The 22,670-nt window shown below is 37.7% G+C and overlaps 1 pseudogene; it reads left to right on the forward strand.

Annotated features, from left to right (window-relative positions):
- The window catches only part of LOC134758477 (high mobility group protein B1-like), a 129,229-nt pseudogene that overhangs the window by 34,411 nt on the left and 72,148 nt on the right, over nucleotides 1–22,670 (forward strand).

The raw sequence follows: 22,670 nt of genomic DNA on the forward strand, positions 1-22,670 counted from the left end.
ATCAATAGGGGTACTTTTTGGCAAAAGATGACTGGCCAAATCAGACACATGTTCTCTTTGGACTTTTGAAGGTGATACATTTTGAAAGAATCAGCAGATAGCAGAGTAACCTAGAAGATGAGTGACACACAGGAAAAAAAATAAAGCAGCAAAAGCTTTAAGTGCAAGAAATAAAGTCATGTGTGAGAGAAGAAAGTAGAGGGAACTTGACTGATGGTATTAGCAGCAGTGGGTACCTAATTGTAGACAGCTCTCTTCCCATGATGATGAAGCTCTAGACTAGTAAGATGTGCACTGACTGGACTGAAAGATTATCAGGAGACCCAGTCACTGTCAGTGTACTTTGCTCAGGGGTTTACTTTTGTGACTTTTAGTCCCTACCTATTTCATGAGGCTTCCTGAGATGTTTTGCCATGTTCCTTTCTTTCTCTCAGTGTTCACAGACTAAAATCCCATGAACTCTGGGTGCCTGAGAATGTCTCTTCTTAGTAATTCAAGAATGCCTGATGAACACAGACCCAGGTCTTTCAAACCAGTAATTTGAATCTTAGCTCTACCTTGACTAACAATTATTTTTTGGGTAATTCAGGTAATCACAGAAGCAAGGCAGTCAGCTAAAAATGGATTGGTTTCTACATCTGAGACTGAAGAAGATCAGGCAGCGAGCTATATGCAATTAAATAGTTAAAATAGGACCTATATTTCTCTTGACTTCCAGTGCCAGTTTGGAATTCATGATCATATTTACATGTTTCTAGACAGATGTGTCATGAAATAATTGAAATAGTCCTAAGATGCATTACTAAACTTTAGTTAGGAAGGCCATGCCTTCAGCCTGACATGTGCAAGTACAAATAGTCCATTCAGGGTTGTCATTACAGGGTCTTGCTCTGCTGGTCACATTCAGGTACCACCCATGTCTTGGAGGAAACATGGCTCATTTGTTCTGGAGGAAACATGGCTCATTTGTTCTGGGGGAAAATGTTACTGCCATTCTCATCAATTCCTCTGTATTCCAAGAAGAAATGAAAGCAGTATTCAGAGTTGAGAAAGCTTTGATGATTTATGATTTAAAGAGGTCAACTAAAAAGATAGTTACATGTGCATGGAGGTGGGGGAAATAAAGGAGGTGGGACGAGGCCTGGTAAATACGTGTGTATATAAGGTCAAGTCACATTTTCCAGGCCAAGTAGAAATTTTGCAAAGCCAGTGAGCTTTGAAAACTGTGAAGATATTTTTAATAGTTCCCCATGTTTTGCAAACTTTTAAATATCTCAATTACTCAGTCAATTCCAATTGAGTGTACAGAATCCAAATTTTTAATAATTTATCTCCCAAAGTGTGACATTCATTTTCACTTCATTGATAGATTAATGGCCAATAAATTACCTAAAATTAGAAACCAAACAATATGTAGACATGGCCTGAAAATTGTACTCCTGCCTTGCTTTTACAAAATTGTCCAGAAAGTATCCATTAAATGCCTACTATGTACCAGGTGCTGTGCTCCATGCCTTGTGAAGCAAAACTGTAGGAGAAAATCAGGTACCTGCACAGATACAGCAAAGTTTTATTTATCTGCATATTAGTTGTTAATTGTTTGATGAAGAAAGAATCTTTCCAAGTCATTGTGACACACTACTTTCTGTAACAGCATGGTAGGAGGTCCAGTGGAAAATGACTCAGACACAATCTCTGACCTCGTGGATCTTTTATTCTATTTTCCCTATAACAATAATGACATAACACTGATGATATTGATGATTCAGAGCTTGCCAAAAAATGGCCTTATTGACTGAGCAGATGAGGAAAATAATGCAACACAGAATGTAGAAGAGTTCTTTGATATGTCTCTCTTTGTTTGGCAAAGGGAGCTATGGAAACTCTGCTTCTGTTCCTGGCATCTACATGTCATTGTGAGTGAGGGTTTTAAAGACCTCTTGCTTCAAAACAACATGCTGACGGCTCAGAGATGGCATGCATATTACCATGTCAAAGACCATTTCATGTTTTCAATGTCTGCTTAAAGACAAACTTTGGCTGACTTCTTATTGAAATTTACTTTTGATCAAAACTTAGATGGATACAATTTTGCATATTTTGGACTGATTTAAATTAACTTTAGAAAGTTGCCATAAATATTTACATGCAGAAAGTCTAGCAACATACACATTTTTAGAAATATTGTTTTTCTATTTTGACTTGGTGAAGGAAAAGTCAGTACTAATGTACAATTAGTCTTATGTGCACTTATCATGGAAGAGGATACGTATTTTTAAAAAATCAGATTCCCAGAGGAATCCATGACTCAATGAAAGGTTAAGCTCCACTGTATGAAATTGGGGACTTTGGAAGACTATTTTGTTTAAAGAAACATGTGTTCTCCTATAGTTTTCTGTGAGAACTGGCTGTTCAACACATGTTGACTGAGTGAAAACCACTGTCTCAGAGTAATTACCTAAGGCTTTGCACTTAGAGAATGCATTTCCTTTCATGGACCCAAACTGTTCTACAATGTGACAGGTAATTTGGCATCGAAACAAAGTGGCAGGCCTGTATAAGGCTAGAATGAGGAGAGAGGACTAACTAGTTTATTACAAAACCAGTAAATAAAACTCACTCCATCTGTGAACATTGTAGACATGTGTCTCCTAGTATTGCAAAGTCCTGCTTCAAGAGTATTTATTTATGTGTTGCTTGTTTATTTACTTACCTTTTATGAGATGAGGCATAGCATGCAAGGATGATACTGTTGTGTAAAATTACCACTTGTGAAAGGATGCAAGGCATGCATTTGAGGAAGGTGGGGGATACAGCTCCCCTTACTGGTTTATGCCCTCCTGGGTCTCCTGTTGTTGTCTCAGCCGCTCTCTCTTCCACTCTCTTTCTTTCCCTGTGTCCACTGTCTGTTCCTCCTGCTTCTCCCTCCTTCCCTGACTGAGCCCTGTTTTTCTGTTTTCACGTGTTACCACTCTGCCTCCACCTCAGATTACAGGAAAGCCACAGCTCTGGAAATGGCCTGAGGGAGGCACAGGCTCACATTTCATTCGCCTGGAAATTTAGAATTACAAATTAATCTACAGGAAACAATTGTTTGAGCAATTGAAAACTGATGTGGACAACAGTCCGTGCTGTCCCCTTCCAGCGGAGTGATGGAAGGGCTGAAGGCTGCAGTGTGCTCTTTTGAGCACGACCTCACGGAGAACATTCTCCAGTTAGCTTTTTAAAGGGGTTAAGTGAGGTAATTGAAAATGTTTACAGCATTATGCTTCTAATATAGTTACATTCATTTTGGATTTGATGAAATTATCAGCTATTTAACAGCCTGTGGGTTGTTTTGACTGCAACATTTTCATTTATATTTTAATGCAAAAATGCCAACTATAGAATTCCTTTTTGCTAGTGGGGGTGGGGTGGTAAAAAGAAGCTCAGACAACATGATTTATACAAGGCCTGTTCTCGTAAGACACATGCTACTTCTGAGGCTTTAGAAATTAATACTGCATTTAAATTAATTCCTTCCTCCCTCCCACCGTCCCTCCCTCCTCTCAATCCGCTTCCTCTTTCTCTTTCTTCCTTTCGCATCTGCTAAAAAAATTTGGTCACTTAAAAAAAAATCTCAAATCCAATGTATCTTACATCAAAAGAAATAGTTGTCAGTGCAGGCTAATGAGCATTTTTACACCCTTTTGGTCTATTCTGTGTTATTATGTATGACATATCAGCAAGATTTCAAAAAGCGATGTAAAACTAGTGATTTTATACCAAAAATAGTTTTCCTCATTTTGAGAACATTGAAACTAGGAGTAACAGTTTCTTTCATAGTTTCCTCAGGGTCCCATTGGAGGGTAGGGCCAGCTCTAGATATGGTGAATTCTAAATTTTGTGTCATTAGACTTGATTATGCGTTTCATATTTTAGGTAAAACTTTCATATTAATTTTTTAGTAGCAGCATGTTATTGCTGTTATTACTCTTGGTGATAATTAGCTTCATTTGAATTCTTAATTCAATGCATGGTTAAAAACTGTCTACCATGATATAGAGGGTGCTGTGCTAGATATTATAGTAGTTGGTGGATGAAGAAGACCCAGTCTTGGCCTTGGAAGAGTCATTAGACATAATGTCGAATGTGTAAAATATTCACTCATCCATTTGTTCAGTCAAAATTTACTGAGGGTCCATATGTGAATGACACTGTGCTCCACGCCGTATATGGAGCACAGATGGTTGAGAAACAACTCTTGCCTTTACAGAGAAAGTGTAAAAGAAAAAAAAAAAAGCAAACGATTAAATATTTAAAAGAGTAAATAGACTCTTGTAAATAGAGTCTGAGTGAAGTGGAGCACTGAGGAAGGAGAGATTGTTTACAACAGAAAGACCAGGGAACGTTTCTGTCATAGCCCTGGGAGTGGGGGAACCAGCAGGAGACCAGTGGGTATGGAAGACCACTCTGCTCTCCCCTTAGCATCATGGTGCCATTAGCATGGCCAAACTTGTGTGGAATCCAGTTCCAATATTCTTAGACCTGAAGATGCTCTTGTTTGGCTAGAAGTGAGACAACGTAACTTAGCCTAAGTTCATTATCACCAAACAACTATTTTTGTTTTTTGCATAGCTCAGTAACTCTGTGGTTCTAATCTTCTCATTCTCCCTGGTAATTCTGACGCCCCCAGTTTAAGGAGAACTGATCTGAACAGATGGGACACTGGCCCTTTCAAGTAACCTATATTATTACATGCTTATGATAGGAAATTGATAGCTCTAATATTATTTTCTAATGAAACTGACAGCTTATGGGACTCATTAGTTAACAAGCCTGTTTAATGACTGAAAGCTTACCAAAGAGTACAGGAATTTTAGTTTTAAGTTCAAAGTTGTGTTTCAAAATAGCAGGAAGATGTTTGCTGAATTGGCTAGCTTATCTTCAGCCATTTGTAAATCTTTAATTCAAAAATATTCTTGCTTTTCTTGCATTGTTATTTGTCCACTGATGAATTCCCTGCTACACACTTTCCTTCCATGGGCAACTAACCAATATACTTAGTCTCTTTTTCCTGGAAAGAACATAAAACATAACATGACTTTTATACAGAATTTTTATTTATAAAATTGACCTTTTCTTGAATGGACAGTTTTCCTCTTTATATTTGATGCATACACCTGGGAATACAATCAGAAGATTCCTATTGATTGTTCTGAAGCAATTTCATTCTGGTCATGGTTGTACTGGATTTGCAATTATACTGAGGAGAGGTATTATTGACTGGTCCTGGTAATTACCACACTGACATCAGATTCAGCTGGAGGTGAAACCAACCTACATCTCCATGTTGGTGTTCTCGTTATAAAAGATTTGCACTGATACTTCCAATCTAGCGATGAACAACACATGATGTTACGTTTTAGTCACAGCAATTTATTTCACTATGCAGTTCATTTATTTTTGAGTATAAGCAGCTTAAGGTACTGACTTAGGAAAGGTATACATTGGGGAAGTTAATTATCGACCTACACCACGTATACTTTTGTCTAGCAAAACAAATAGGTCATCTTTTGTATTAAAACAATGGCTTTTAGACAGATCTTATAAGTAGATGGATTACTCTTGCATGTGTTTAATCAGATCAAAGGTAGCCTTATAAATAGTGAATCTACTTTTAATATAAATTTGAATTTCTTAGATTATATGAAATAAATATTTATGTATAGTCTCAAAGCAACAACAGTATAATTATCCTTAGAAAATAGAACTCTTTTATGAATGCCAAACTCAGTTTACTCCATTGGGTAAATTCAATGGAACACGTATGTAAATAAAGGTTATATAGAACTAGCATTGTCTAATACTTAATCCCAAGCCTGAATATACAGAAAAAGTGTACTGGTGTAACAACCCATCAGGCCATGTACAGAGAAGCTTAGCTTAACCTATAGACTGCAATGTATGCTCATAAATGTTAGGAAATGAAAAATATATTGGTTATACTTGGTATACAATTAAAAAAATCTACATGTAATTTGTTCAAAGTAATTTTCAAATATGTGTATTGCTTTTGCATTTTTCATAAAATACTTTAATTTTCTAATTGATATTAACATAATCAAAAATTCTTATCAATATAAGAATTTTTTAAATGGGACTCTTCATGTGTAGAACATAGGCAATTCTCTATTAACCACTGATGCAATAGGCACTCCAGCTTTATTTGTGTAAAAAAGCAAATCACTATGATTATAATGTGAAAGTTCAATAAGAAAACATCATTTGCTACTTCTACCTATAGAAAAAATATGTCATTTAATTTGCAAAATGCAAGCTTTTAATTTCCAAAATCCATTTTTATTTGCTTCAGCTCACTTTTGGCTAACATATTTAGACCAAAATCCAAACTTTTAATTTATAATATCCAATTTTTTTTTGGTTCAGCTCACTTTTGGCTAACATATTTAGACCAGTGTACTTGCATCAGAAAATTATTTATTTCAACAAAGATTCAGTTTATATTATGAAAGACTGTAGCTTTTTTATTGTTTTATGAAGTACAATAATTCTAGGATCAATATAATATCCTTAAAGGGGTTTTATTCATATTTTTCTGGACAGACTGTTATTATTGCAGAGTTTAGATAGGATATTTCTAAGGTGAGAGACCCACCCAACAACTGAGAAATTCCTTACGGAATTTGCAGATCTTGATCACATGACATTTCTGATTTTCTCTAGATAGCTAGAGAGGCACAAGTTTAGGAATAGGCCTGTTATAGAAGATGTTGCCTGTGTCCAGTCCCTCACACTCTCAGGTGAACTAAACTATTGAGAAGTCTGCATTTGCTACCTTCTGACTGTACAGTATTTTAGAATATTAGCTTTGAGGAGATGGATGAATTAGTCAGAGGTAAAGCTGATTACTATGATTTCAGTGTGGTCGTATTAATGCAGGGAAGAGAAATACTCAATTTTGTGGTCATAGAACGCACACAGATCTCTCCATGGTCATCTTACCAAGCTGCCTCAGTCTCCCAGGGTGCTTTATAACAGAGTACAGATGTTTTAGTACAAATCCATCACCACCACTCAGAAAAACCATGTTAATCAGAAGAAACATCAAAAGCATCAGCTTGGAATCCCAAAGGAGAGGTGGCAGGTGCAGGCAGTGTCACTGCCTCTGACGTGCTGGGGCCGCATTCAGAAGGGATGCTGTCTCTACTGGCAGGCAGAAAGCACTGAGGCCTGAATCACTTGAGTGAGCAAAAGTTTTATCCGAAATATTCAGATAAGTTGGGCAAAAGCAAATGTTTGGTTTAAATAGAGTAGATAAGAGACTCAATTTTTCATTTTGCTTTTGTAGATAGGACTGGGTTGATCAACTCAGGAAGAAAGGGAACAAGTATATCCTATTTAAGACTCTAAAATATTTGCCGAGATTTACTGCTATTTCCAAAGAGTCACATAAAGACATGTTGGATATAAAATATTTTATATCTTTAATTGGACTCTAAATTCCTACCAAGTGGGGATTATCATTTTTTAAAATTCATTCTATACCTAGCATATTATGGATCACATAGGGACCAACCCGGAATTGTCTGTGAAACAGAATTATTGAATAATTGCATTTACGAACGTCGTCTTCTTTTGGAAGAATATTTCAACTCCTCCATGTCTGCAGATAAAATGCTGATGTTCTTTTTTCTCTTGACATCCAAAATTACAAGTTAAACAAAACAAAACAAAACAAAACAAGTTTGAATGGAGTCAACACATCCAAGTGAATTGAAAAAAGAGATGATATTGAAGTCAGAACAAAAAATGTTTTGTAATTTTAAAGAAAACATAAAGCCAAAGCAAAGCAGCAATAGAAAATGCAACAAATAATCAACTTTTCCCCCACTGAATCTAGGTGCCTTTAACATTGTCAAAAATCACACCAACACCAGTGATACACACAATTTGGATATATTTTGTTTCAATGATCTTTCAGCAAATATTGTCTTGAGATAACTCCATGCCTTGTGACAGTTCTATGATCATTTAAAACATTAAGCCTCAATCAAGGTCAGAGAACAAAGAGAAATGCAAATGCACATATTTAAAACTAACAATGAATCTCACCTTCCAGGAAAAGGATTGCACTTCTACTAGTATAATAGAAAAGTATAGACAGGAAAATATGGTAGAAGCTCCTCTGTTCTCTCTCTCTCTCTCTCACTCTCTGTCTGTCTCTGTCTGTCTGTCTCTCTCTCTCTCTCTCACACACACACACACACACACACACACGCCATACTTTATTTTAAAAATATACAGTGAATTGGCTGTTTGGAAGTAACAGGCATCTTAATCTGATTTCACCAGAGTTTTAGGGAATGATTAACTCTTACATTTGCAAAATTGAGTTAGAATGTTTAATACAATGTAATATGAAATTGAAAGAGACGAGACTTCTTCATAAATTAAGTGCCTGGAAGATTTGGAAAACTTCTGAGAGAGACATCGTGTGAATTTTTCCTCCCTGCATGTCCGCACTGCAGGTGCAGAGTGGGCAGATAACACATGGAAGCCAGTGTGGCCCTATTTCCCCAGTGTTCACAGGACATGGGGCACAAAGGGCCACCATCTTTCCGCTGTTGCTGCTTGCCATATTTAGTCACTGAGATCTGGAACGGGCCTGAGGAATGCTGAACCGAACTGTTGCTTATGTCATTAAAAACTCAACTAGGCAGAAAGCTAGGAATGGAGCAGTTGACAAAGATAAAGCCGAGAGCTCTGTGGCTTATCCTTAATTAGGTGTTGGCATTGGTTCTTGTCAAACAAGGGGAAAGAGAGTGTGCTGTAGCACACGGACGCACACAGACAGCCCTAGTCACAGTTGGAGAGAACACAAAGTGCATTCAAGCTGGCATTGAAAGGGATTTAGATAAGTACTCGAGGTAACAAAAATCGAAAAAGGAGGATGATAGCAATGGAAGCTTTAGATGAATTGCAACTGAGTGCACCTTTATTACAGCTTATCAGTCTCCAGACAGCTACAAACCAACCTTCCTAGTGCATTTCTCTCCGTGCTCTCCTGGATTAAAGGTCAAAATAACTCAGATTTATATGTTCTGTCGCGCGGTCTCAGTCTCTCCCGTTGCTAACGTATATGCAGCCCATATCCCAGGGATTTGGTATCCCCGGCATGAAACTTCTGCTCCTTGAATGAAGCAAAAGCCTTTCCTCATTGAAAAGGTTCCATTTTTCTAAAATAATTATCTCATAGGAAGAGGTTGCAAATAACGCAATATTAAAAGATCCCAAAGACGCTACTGGCATAAATACACACATGGCAACGTGCCAGCTCTAATCGTTCCTGTCCATAATTATGGTTATATTTTGCATCGATCTGACATATTCAAATAGCTAATATTCTGGTTTATTAGAACAGAATCTATATGTATTCTCAACATACACAAAAGCTGTGTGTTTTCATAATATGTATAAGCACTTCAGACGGTAAGCTGTGCACATTGCAGCTAGCAGATGGTAGCTCTTATCACAGATAAAAGCACATATATATGTTTCTGTAACTACACCCTCAGAGAGAAGGGATAAGAGAAGAATTCTCTCCACATCACAGCTTACATTACCCATCTACTTAGGCAGCAAACAGCATATGTTTTACTGCTGTGGAAAGGCAGTACTTGAGAGGAAAATATGATTAAAATAAACTTAGAGATAACCTGATGAATAAATACAAAAAAACCCTCTGTGTTAATTGAAAGTTAGGGTGTGTGTGTGACTGTGTGTGTGTGAAGGAAAGGATGTCTTAGTACATTCAGGAAGTAAGACAATAAAGAGTACATCTTTCAGGGTTGCCGGATAGAATGCAGGATTCCCAATTAAGTCAACTTTCAAATGAAAAATGAATAATATTTTAGTATAAGTATATTCCAAATTGTGCACGCCCCATATTCCATGCAATATTTGAGACATTCTTATACTAAAATATCATGAGTTGTTTATCTGAAATTCAAATTGGAGCCCCCTAGCCCCCCACACGTCATAATTTATTTATTTATTTTGCTAAATCTGACAACCATAGTTTTCAGCTGCTGTTATTAATGGTTTTAACCAGTGTTCCCAGTGTTCCAGGTGAAAGGACAGATATCAACAGGCAAATCTATTTTGGAAGATATGATTTCAAATATTTGTATGCTTTTTCTGTTCATACAAATCCAGCAAGGATTTTGAACATTTATCTGAATGATGCAGTCAATAATAAAGCTAGTATGGATAACTTGGGAAATAGATCTCCCCACCCCACATCCCCAGTTTTAGATTCTGGTTTGGAACTATTTGGATAATTATTTCACTTCGGCTATACAAGCTTATCTTTTTTCCCCCATTTATGAATTTGAGCTATTATTTTAGACTAAGATCTATTTGCAGTCATAAAATAGGAGACAGGCTTTAAACACTCTACAAGTACACATTTGTATTCTTATGGTGAGATTGGCATTCAACTGGAAGGTTAAATGGAGTTCAGATAATTTCTTGTTTTATTCTTTGCTCTGGCTTTTGTCTCATGTCTTTCAGCAAAAGTGAATAAAGATGTCTCCATTTTACACCAAAAGATTCAATTACTTTTCAAATGCTGGGTAAACATCTGCAGATGAACAATCTTAACCAACATATTTTGATTCTACACAAACTTATGTGACACTTTTGTTTTCTCTCCAAGAGCAGAGAATAGATTCAAGCCTGCTATTCTGAGCTGGAGCTTCCACTGCCACTAGCACTGAACTTTTGGCAGACAGCCAACCAATCTCTGTAGCCCAGTGAAACTCTGATTCCATCTGCTCCAGCAGTGCAATATATTCCACTTCAGGTCAAAAGCGGGGAGCCAGCAGTATTAACATTACACTAATCTGTAAAGACATTTTCACTGGGCTAGATAGGCTAATGTTACACAGGCTTTCAAAGCTTCAAGGGTAAGGAGCAACAGTAATTGTCAGGGGAAGATACAGTAGGTAGTGTATTCTTGCTGAGAATATTCCAAGATAGTCTAGATGAATGGTTCTAAAGAATGAAGAAAGAAAGAAAGAAAGAAATACCTTTTAAAAGAGACAAGTCATTTGCTATCTTGTTAAGCAGGTATTTCAAACACAGCTTTGGATCATATGTTTAGCAATTATAAACTGTATTATCCTTTTTTTTTCTCATTTACTCCTGTATCCCCAAAACTTCTTAAGCACACACGTTTACACACACACAACCTCAAAGCCTATTAAATAATTGATGAGAACTACAATCTCTATTTAATCTCTATTTAAAAAACCTAGCTGGAAATAAATTGCTTAGTATAACCTTGGTGTTATAAAATCAGAACTATTTCCAAGCTCTTAACAGATTTGTTAAATAAAAGTGAGCATGTGTGGCTTACCCCTCCTCCATCTTCTCCTCCCCCTCTACTTCATCCCAGCTACCCCTCCCTGCTTTTCTGTGGTTTGTAGAAAATATGCTTAGTTTGGGGATACGCAGCTCTGTAATCAATTGCTCTTTAAACATAGGATACCAAGGACTTTATTATAGGCCCTTTATGGAAAATATACTGAAGGAAAATACTCTGAAAGCAGATTAATGTATACGATGGAAATTTAATACCAGTAGCAGAAAGGGTCTTTTTCATTTCCCTAGTTCTTTGGTTGGGGGGAGAAAGGTAGTTTAAGATTCATGCCTTCAGGCGCATCAGAAGGCATTAACAACTACATTTCAGGAAATTGTAATGTATAAAAATTCAATTTAGACTGCTTGATTTTCTTTTAGTAGAAGAGGAAAAATGTTTGGCTGGAAATAAACCATATGAAAATTCCCACAATTAGGAAGTATACAGCTATGTTTTTGCTATAATTTGATGTTATGCACAGTTGACGTGAAAAATTACTTTTGTGCTAGAATGATAGATTTCCCTCTAGATGGAAATATGCTATCTCTGTAATTTAAAAAGTAACAAAACCCAGACATAATTTCGGTTTTTTTTCCTTACAGAGTAAGTGAAAATCTAGGGTTATACAAAGTTTTCACTTATCTTTCTCTTTTTTAAACTTAAATATGAAAGCTGTTTGGAAATTTGTAAAACTATTGGGCTTTTCAATCTCAGAAAATAATGAAGTAAATTTGGCAAGCAGTTTTATTGTACAGATATAACACTTACTGCCTCCATTTATTCCTTGTCATAAAAATTTGGCTATAAAAGGAACTAAACTTACATAGAATTGAAGACCTTCCCTTCCTTTTTTTTTTTTTTTTTTTACAGTTTTCCATCTAAATGGAAAATTCACACAGAGTACAGGCTAATGAATATGCATGAGTCTTCATGCATTGATATACATATGATTTCTCCTCTATAAAGAACGGTTTGGAAGACTTGTTATCTGACCAGAAAAGCCTGTAGTAAGTTGAGATAAAGGATGCTGACTCCAATCCCCTCAGCCTTTGCAATTGCTTTATATTCTAATCACTGCGCTAAGCATCTGTCCCCGGCAGGCAGCTTGTTCAATCTAGCAGATAACGAATGCAGCCCAATGGTGGCTGTGCTGGCCCTTCCCCACGCACGCGAAGAGCTAGTGTTCCATTCCTCTGATTACACAGGCAGCGGGAAAGCACTCTCAGAGCTGTAATTGCCTCCGTTTTGAAACATCTTCACCTGTTAGCCAAAGCTAAGTTGAATCACAGCAGAAATTATTAACAGTGGCTGTTTTCAAGCCAGCTTAATTTGAGCTGATGCTGCTGTTCACTTAACCCAGATGAATAGGTGTGCAGGACGAGAGTCTAAGCAGAGATGACACCCCAATGAATATTCGCTCGCAGCCCTGCTGCGGGGAGCTGGCTTGCACAACAACAGACAATTGTTAAAAAGCTAAGGGGGACTGGGGCGTTGGATGGGACTGGCTCCTCTTCAGGCACCTCTGTGCTCGTGAGAACTTCCTGACTAATGGCTGCTTTTAACAGCTAAATCATTTTTTCAATTAGTTTCCACAAATGTTGGCAAACACAGACTGTTTTTGGGGTTGTGCACAATGGTGCGAGAAACACTACCCTGCTTCCAGAGTGGCCAGAAACACTCTTTTTCAGAGAGCTGAACAGGCATTAAAATTTAATGGTCTGCTTTCATTTTCTCCGCAGTGTGCTTCAAGATGATTATAAATTACAGCATTCTGCTTACTTTTGACGGAATAAGTCATGTATCAGCATTTGATTTAGAAGCTATGTGTGCTTGACATATGAAACACATCTTGCAGATGTGATTTATCACAGAGCTCTTTTTTTTGTTTCAGGACAAAATAACTGAACAGGAGGCTCACCATTGTGACAGTGACCGCCATCCCCACAGTGGGGGTATGGCTGTGGCTTCCGAAGATTGAATCTTAAGAGTCTGAAAAATCTGAATTTATCTCTATTTTTCAAGTTGAGAAATTCTTTTGTTTTTCAAAGCTCAACATGATTCCTAAAGATCTCGCTCTTTAAAAAAAAAAAAAAAAAAAACTGCTGGGAAAAGATGGGCAAGGCATTACTAAATATGGGAAATTTCTCCCAAAGTTAGATGGGGTGTCACAGAGCAAGACATCCCCCTGTAATGCCAGGGCAATTTGGGAAGCTGCTGGCTTATAGGGCCTCTGATGCAATATGACTGGCTCAGGAGGCAGGTTGAGAGCAGATGGGGGATTTGTCATTTGGATGAGTATGAGACTAGAGGGATGGTCTATAAAGGCAAAGCCTGATTCTGCTTTCAGCTAGTATATTTCTTTGCCTCTGAAGCTATATCTGCTGGTGAACTGAGCTGCAACATGGCCAATCCATTCATTTCAGCATCTCTTTAGCAACAGCTCTGATGACTGTCGCCAAAATAGTTGTGTGACGACCCACACTGATCATGAAATGATTTAACCAAACAATCAGCTGGGCCATGCTTTATTTACCAAGTCTGACTAATAACTATAACAAAGCTGCAGAAATCCTAAATATTATTTCAGAATCGCATTTCCCGTAGAAGGTGTAACTTAGAAGTATATTCCCCTTCTTTGTCTCCTACTGCATCCTTATAAAACCAAATTCACGTTTCACCTTACCTCTTCTGTGTAGCTTTATCAGCACCTTCTGTTTGTTATTCATGGCCTCTTCTCTTTGGACAGTCTATTCCAGTACTTGTGACACCGTACTGTAATTATCTGTGATCTTTCTTCCTCCCCCTATGTTATTCTGTAAGACCTAACTCTTAATCATCTTCCTCTCCTCAGTCCCTGGTATACAGCCTGACATAAAATAGGCTCTCAATAACATTTTTAGGTGAATTAATGTTGAATGAATATATAAATGAATGATTATTTCAGTCAAAGGAATATGTGAGAGTGTATAGCAGGCCTGGTAATAGTCCCTTAACATCTCTTTCTCCTTTTCATATGGGAAAAGAAATCTCAGTTTTTAGCTGGGCACATGGCTTCCTGGAATTAAGACTTTTTTTATCAGCCTCACCTGCAGCTAGGCATGATCATTTTCTAGAACGGGTCAATGGGATGTAGGTGGATGTGGTATGGTAATCTAGGCAGTGTTCTTGAGCACAGCTGGGCAGAGACTGTAATGGCTGCAGCTCTAGCAGTCAGTTTATACTCCAGGGTGTTCTTGGGATTGAAAGCCCTGTACTGCAGAACAAGATTGAAGGAATTGGGGGTTCTGGTACCACAGAGAGCACACTAACCCTGGCCTGATTACTTACAGGTTTCTTGAATGTGACAGGAGAAAAACAAAAGCAAAAAAAAAAAAAAAAAAAAAACTCACCTTCATACACTGTGTGAATTGAAATCCTTGCTATGACTTACCAGTAGGACCAGCTACATAATTTGTAGGGTTTGGTGCAAAATAAAAATGAGATATCCTTTGTTCAAACATGATTAACAATCCCAAGACAGCAACAGCAGAGATTAAAGCAGATGCATAGAACCCTGTGTGATGAAGCTGGCCTTGCTTACAAGGCCTGATATTACTTGATTCCTGCCAAAACTTCCTGAAACTCACTTTGTATCAATGCCATCATCACTTACTACATTTTAGCCACAGAGGCCTTGTTTCCTGGACAAACTAAACTCTTTCCTGCCATAGGACATTTGGACTTGGCTTTTCCAAGCTGAGAACACTCTCTGACAGGTAATTGCTGTGCTCATGATTCTCGTGCTGGCTTCTTCTCCATCTTTATGAAACAAGCCAGCGTAACCTCTGTAGAAGAGTCTTTTTTAGCACCTCTTCACTTGCAGTATTATAGTGCCTTCTTGTTTCTTATGAGGCACACCTCTACTGATTTCTTATTATATTGCTTCCTTTTAGAAATTACTAGAATGTAAACTTCTGAAGGGCAGATTCTTTTTGTGTTTTGTTCATTGATATATTATTCATACAGTACACTGCTTACTTAGAATATAGTAGGAGCTCACTGAATATTTGACATGTGGTAAATGAGCACAACTTCAAGAATTTGGGCATTTAACCTGAATCATTTGGGTTCAAGGGTAGATTTCTTTTTTTTTCTTTTTTTTTTTTTTTTGAGATGGAGTCTTACTCTGTCACCCAGGCTGGGGTGCAGTGGCATGATCATGGCTCACTGCAACCTCCATCTCCCGGGTTCAAGCGATTCTCCTGCCTCAGCCTCCCAAGTAGCTGGGACTACAGGCACACACCACCATGCCTGGCTAATTTTTGTATTTTCAGTAGAGACGAGGTTTCACCATATTGGCCAGGCTGGTCTCGAACTCCTAACCTCATGATCCACCCATCTCCCAAAGTGCTGAGATTACAGGTATGAGCCACTGTGCCTGGCCAGATTTCTTGAGCTTTCTCAAAAACACTTTGCCTGATCTTACCAATTTATTCTATAAACACTTGATTCTCTATATTTGGTTGTGTGGAAGTAGCCATGCAAAGGTAAAACTCGCTTGTTTAAATATTTCCCAGAGTTGTTAGATGTGTGAAAAAGGAGGAATTTTCTCTCTGTTGGACATCTGTTTATATGGTAATTCATAGACACATGCCACCCTTAGAATCAAAACTACTTACTTCCTTCTCCTACAGCTTACTGTCTACATCAACATGTCTACATTTAGTATTCCTTATTTTCATTAGCATAACTTTACTATTCCAGGAGAGTCTTGCCCAGGCAAATAACTTGATTGTTCATTACTGGAACTCCCTGAAATATCCATCAACCCTTCAACAGAAAACATCAACAGGGAGTTGTTTCCATAGATTCTTTGAATCATTTGCCTCACTTCCGTTCCACCAATCCTAAACTGATATATTACAATCTTTACCCAATCCTAATCAAGTCCTTGTGTTGGAAGAACCACTTCACACCAAACTTTTGAAGCAGGAAAATAGGGTCTGGAGGCAGGGAACATAAGGCCAATTCACACTTTAGCTATGACAGGAAATATCCTCTCCTTAGGGCATAGGCCAAGTAAATAATTTTGTAACTTTACTTCTTCCTCTCCATTTACATAGGGCATAGGGAAGTAACCATGGAATCCTCTAGAGGTTATTTAAACTCCCCCAAATTCTGTACTGCGGCCCTTGGGCCCTTATGCTCAGCCCACTCCCACACTGTGGAGTGTACTTTCATTTTCAATAAATCCTTCATTCCTTCCTTGATTTGTTTGTGTCTTTTGTCCAATTCTTTGTTCAAGATGCAAAGAACCTGGACAACCTCCAACAGTGACGCTTTCAATGCTCAATAAATTTTGACTTTGCCTTCCCATCCCCAAGGGGTTATGAAAGGTAAGGTGGTGTTCTCCATTGCTACAGTGAGTGATACAATGAGTTTCGTCTTCTCAACAGGTTGTGTTGCTGATATTTGGGGAGCTGGTGTTCAATAATTTTAATACTTTAAAAAAATAAAATGTCTGAGCTTATAAACTTGATTATTCAGAATAATCAGTTGCAATATATTAAGATAAAAAAATAATGAACCCTATCTCTCAAGAGAAGCATTTTTCCTTACAGGCATGTCCAGGTCAAAAATTTACATAAATGATGGTACATAATGATACCCATGTAAATCAGAGGGTATACAAGCATATTTCTATGCTGGCACTGTTCAGTATGGCAGACACTAGACATATGTGATTATTAAGCACTTGCTATGTAACTAGTCCAAATTGAGATGTGCTGTAAGTGTAAGATATATCCCAGATTCAATGACTTAGTATAAGAAAATAATGTAAAATATCTAAAATCTTTATACTGATTATATGTTTAAACATATTATTTTGCTTAGATCATCATATTTTAGATATGGGTTTTGGATATAATATATATGATTAGACATACTATATTATATATAACATATTATTAAAGTTAACTTTATGCATCGCTTTGCATTTAAAAAAACAAAGGTTTGAATTAATGACATACATGGCTTGCATTATATTTCTATTGAGGAACATCATTCTCTCTACTTAAATAATACAAAAAACAAAAATAAAACCCCCAAACCTTGGCAAATTGCACTGTCAATACGGAGGACATGATATATACATTTCTCCATTGTGATGTCTTACTTCTCTAACATTTTTTTAAAGATCTTCACTAACATAACCATACACAATATTTTTAAGATGTAAAATATCATTGGTAAGTGGGCACTCTTAATGTACTTGAAAGCGTTAAAGATAATTACCCTTAAAAGTTGAGAAGCATCTAGAAGTCATTTTGCTTATGACTAAACTTTTAGAAAAAATTTTTCCACATTTGGCTTAGCAAGAGACATTTCAACGAACAGGAAAAGCAAAGAGGCCCAAGTGTTAATCTGCGTTTGTGGTAAATGGTGAGGTAGATCTGAGACTGCAAAGTGTAATTCAATTGTAGTAAGAGGAAGATATAATCTGTAATTTTTTTTTCTACAACTGGTTCTTTCTTTTTTTCCTGAAGAATGATGACAGCTATCATGCTTAATACGACGGAAGAGGGATATCCGTATTTTCACCTCCCTTCTGTCGTATTGTTTGATTAGAGATACTCTAAACTTGTAGTGTTAGAATATGAGGGGTGGTATACCATTTCTCCTTGAAAGACCCTTTGGACGAGAACAAGACAGAGATGAGATAATCTCGGGCTGCTGACTCAAGCTAAAAACAGGAACAAGGCAGGGGCTGGGACAAAGGTTCCTGACCTGAGGTGAAAGAAGAGAGAGAAGCTTGTTAGGACAAGGAGTGAATAAATAAAATGTCCCAGTGCCCTGGGAGGAGGTAACTTTATTCTTCACCATCGAGGACAAGAAAACTCCATTTCATTGTCATTCACTCTTCTGAAACACAAGACCCAAGCATAAATCCAGAGGGCCTCCTTCCTGATCAGGCGACTGAGATGTTTGTTTTCACTGCAATGTGAGTTGTGTCCTCCTTTGAGTCCCTTGTCCTTTGAAGTTGTTTACATGTTTGACAAGTTTGACAGAAGTTGCTAATGTTTAAGTTCTCATACATTGATAATGGAATGTTAACAAACTGCAATTTCAAAAATATGTCTTTATTTCTGAGCTTCTCTCACATACAATTTTCCTGATGTTTTAAGCAGAGAAATAGAAAATGTTTTGACAACTGTCTGATCTTTGACAAACCTGACAAAAACAAGCAATGGGGAAAGGATTCCCTATTTAATAAATGGTGTTGGGAAAACTGGCTAGTCATAGGCAGACAACTGAAAGTGGACTCCTTCCTTACACCTTGTACAAAAATTAACTCATGATGGATTAAAGGCTTAAATGTAAGACCTAAAACCATAAAAACCCTAGAAGAAAACCTAGGCAATACCATTCAGGACATAGACATGGGCAAGGACTTCATGACTAAAACACCAAAAGCAATGGAAGTAAAAGCCAAAATTGACAAATGGGATCTGATAGTACTAAAGAGCTTCTGCACAGCAAAAGAAACTATCATCAGAGTGAACAGGAAACCTAAAGAATGGGAGAAAATTTTTGCAATCTATTCTGACAAAGGGCTAATATCCAGAATCTACAAGGAACTTAAATTTACAAGCAAACAACAAACAACCCTATCAAAAAGTGGACCAAGGATATGAACATACACTTCTCAAAGGAAGACATTTGTGTGGCCAACAAGCATATGAAAAAAAGCTCATCATCACTGGTCATTAGAGAAATGCAAATCAAAACCACAATGAGATACCATCTCATGCCAATTAGAATGGTGATCATTAAAAAGTCAGGAAACAACAGATGCTGGTGAGGATTTGGAGAAATATGAACGCTTTTACACTGTTGGTGGGAGTGTAAATTAGTTCAACCATTGTGGAAGACAGTGTGGTGAGTCCTCAAGGATCTAGAACCAGAAATACCATTTGATCCAGCAATCCCATTACTGGGTATATACTCAAAGGATTATAAATCATTCTGTTCTAAAGACACATGCATATGTATGTTTACTGCAGCACTCTTCACAATAGCAAATACTTGGAACCAACCCAAATGCCCATCAATGATAGACTGGATAAAGAAAATGTGGCACATATACACCATGGAATACTATGCAGCCCTAAAAAAGGATGAGTTCATGTCCTTTGCAGGGACATAGATGAAGCTGTAAACCCATCATTCTCAGCAAACTAACACGGGAACAGAGAACAAAGCACCGCATGTTTTCACTCATAAGTGGGAGTTGAACGATGAGAACACATGGTTACAGGGAGGGGAACATCACACACTGGGGCCTCTTAGGGGGTGGGGGGCTAAGGGAAGGATAGCATTAGGAGAAATACCTAATGTAAATGATGGGTTGATGGCTGCAGCAAACCACCATGGCACGTGAATACCTATGTAACAAACCTGCACATTCTGCACATGTATCCCAGAACTTAAAGTATAATTAAAAAAAAAAAAGGAAATGTTTTGAGACAAGATGATATTGTAACTCTGAACTTTGACTCTTCAACTCTGCTATTTTGGGAGTGTAATAACTCTTTCCTTGAGGAAACTTCCTTAGCACTGTTTTCCTGGCATACGGAATCAATAAAAGAATGCTTTAGTATTTTATAAGAACATGATTTTCCCAATTTCTTTCAAGGAGGAAGAAACACTGGAAATCATTCAGAAAATCTTGTTCTTTTGAGTTTTCTTGGCAACTTAAGTATGTAGCATAGAAAGCTAGGAGAAAATTGAAATACAAATAAAACCTGAAGTAATGATTACTTAAATACCATGACATGAATCTCTAGAGTTGGCCTTTATCATGAAAGATAAATAGCTGTTACTTCCTAATTCTGATTGTTTTGCTGAGAAGATCTATTATATATAGTCACCACGGACCCATGCTTTCGATATGCATCTCTCTCTTCAGTGATTGAGTTTCTCAGGCATACAAATTGTGTGTACAGCCAAGGAAGTGTTTGGGCTTATTTCAAAGGAGGGGAGACTAAGACTAGGGTTATGTGCCAAAACCAAACAGCTACTTTTATGGAAACAAATTAAAAGCTGTTGCTGTAACTGGTGGTGGAAATTAGAAATTTTTGTTCTCAATTGCATGGTTAATCCCTTGTCTAGATGACTATTTTGGTGCTTTCTTTAGAAGAAATAAAAAATGTATTTCCACTTGTGCTACATTTATATTTTATCTCTGTGTCCTATTGCTATCTGGGGATCTTGACTCATTTGACATTATAAGGGAGACAGACCTCAGTTGGTGGTACAGGGAAAAATGGTATTTAGACTTTAAATATAAATCCTCTATATTAATATTTTAAATCAATGAACTCACTCTAGGCTTTAACTGTAAAAAAATATTAAAGTGATAAAAAAAAAACTAGACCAAAATGGGTGTAAGTACAAAAGGAATTTATTGATCTGAGTAACTGAAAAGCTCTGTTTGTCTCAGCAGGTGGGTTTTGATACAGCAGCTCAGAAGTTGTCACTGAAGACCTTCCATAGTCCTTCCAGGTCAGGGAATTGCTGCTGACATTCTCACACCAAAATTTCCATCTTAGGATAGAGATACATCCTAAGGAATCTCTTAGGATGGTTTCCCAGGAAAATTGGTCTTTGTCCCAGTGTTATGGGCTGAGATATGTGCCGCTAAGTTCATATGTTGAAGTCCTATCCCCCAGTGACTTAGAATGTGACTATATTTGGAGACAGAGTCTTTAAAAAGGTAACCAAGTTCAAATGAAGTCATTGGGGAGGACCCTAATCCAGTAGGATTGGTATTCTTTTAACAAGAGGATTTTGGGACACAGAACCACACAGAGGGAAGACCATGTGAAGACAGGAAGACAATCATCTACAAGCCAAGGAAAGAGGCCTCAATAAAAAATGATAAAAACCTATTCCTAACTGGCAATCTCGACTTGCCAAGACCTTGTTCTCAGACTTCTAGCCTCTAGAACTGTCGGAAAATAAATTTCTGTTTATGCTACCCAGTTTGTGGTACTTTGTTATGGCAGCCTAGCAAATGAGTACACCCAGCATTTCTAGCAAAAGCTTCAAGGGTCACTTTGACAGGACCTGCTTAGGTCATGCACTACGCTGAGTACTGTGACCAACAGCTCGGAATAGCTGAATAACTGGCTTGAGTCACTCTGGGCTTGCCCCTGAATCTGGGGAGGAGGGGGATTTTGTCCCTACCTAAACAATGGGGCTGAAATGCGGGGAAGGGGTTCTCTTAAAGCAAGCTATGGAAATAGATGTACCCTACAAGTATCTACAGCATATACAAACACTGAGAATGCAGCTCCCCATATGGTGTTCCGTAAAAGCTCATGTTGATGTGCTTGTTATGGAGAATTCTCCTGTGGTCCCTGGAGTTCTCTGTGCAGTCCGTTGGTTAACTCCCCTGAATGGAAATTCTGCTCTTAAAACTGGGAGGTATTTTCAGGTATAACCTGTCCTCTAATATAAGTCTTCCTTTAATCATATTTTACTTTAATCCAGGTGTTTTGGGCCTTCCTTCAATAGCCTTGGGTTACAGCCTAAGACCAATTGTGAAGCAGGACTCAGCAATTTACTTCATCCACTCTGCTGGCAAGAGCCAGCTGTGAGGATTTTATTGAAGGGTTGTGTGAGAAAATGGAGATCACATATTGCTTACTGTATAGTAAACAATTAAATAAGACTCCTTATTGAGGATAGTTGGGCCTCTGTTCCTTTCTGATCTCCCCGTACCTCTTGCTGGCACACTTCTACTTTAGGGCCCCACCCTCCTTGCTCCTGTTTAGTGGCTTTTCCTGGGATATCCACGTGGTGAGTTCCCTCCTTCCTTCGGGTCCCTGTTCCAATGTCATCTTATCTGTGAGGGCTTCTTTGCAGTACTCTGCCTCTCTCTTCTGTACTTAATTTTCCTCCATTGTACTTATTGCCTCTGATATCTGATTTATGTACTTGATTATAGATTTGCTGTCTACCTCTCAACCCCCAGTAAGGGTAGAAGTGAGAAGTGTTGTAGTATTTCCTGTCACATCCTTTGTCATTTAAAATGGTAAACAGAAGCCACATAATAAATTTGTGTTAAAAGAATGCCTTTATTTTTTCACTAAGTTTCTTTTCAGCAGTCAGTCATTAGATCTCCATCTATTGACCCCCTCATGTTAAAAGATACACACATATATGTGTGTATTCATCTATGCATATATAAACAGACGTG

Source organism: Gorilla gorilla, chromosome 4 (assembly GCF_029281585.2).
Source record: "Gorilla gorilla gorilla isolate KB3781 chromosome 4, NHGRI_mGorGor1-v2.1_pri, whole genome shotgun sequence".
NCBI lineage: Eukaryota > Metazoa > Chordata > Mammalia > Primates > Hominidae > Gorilla > Gorilla gorilla.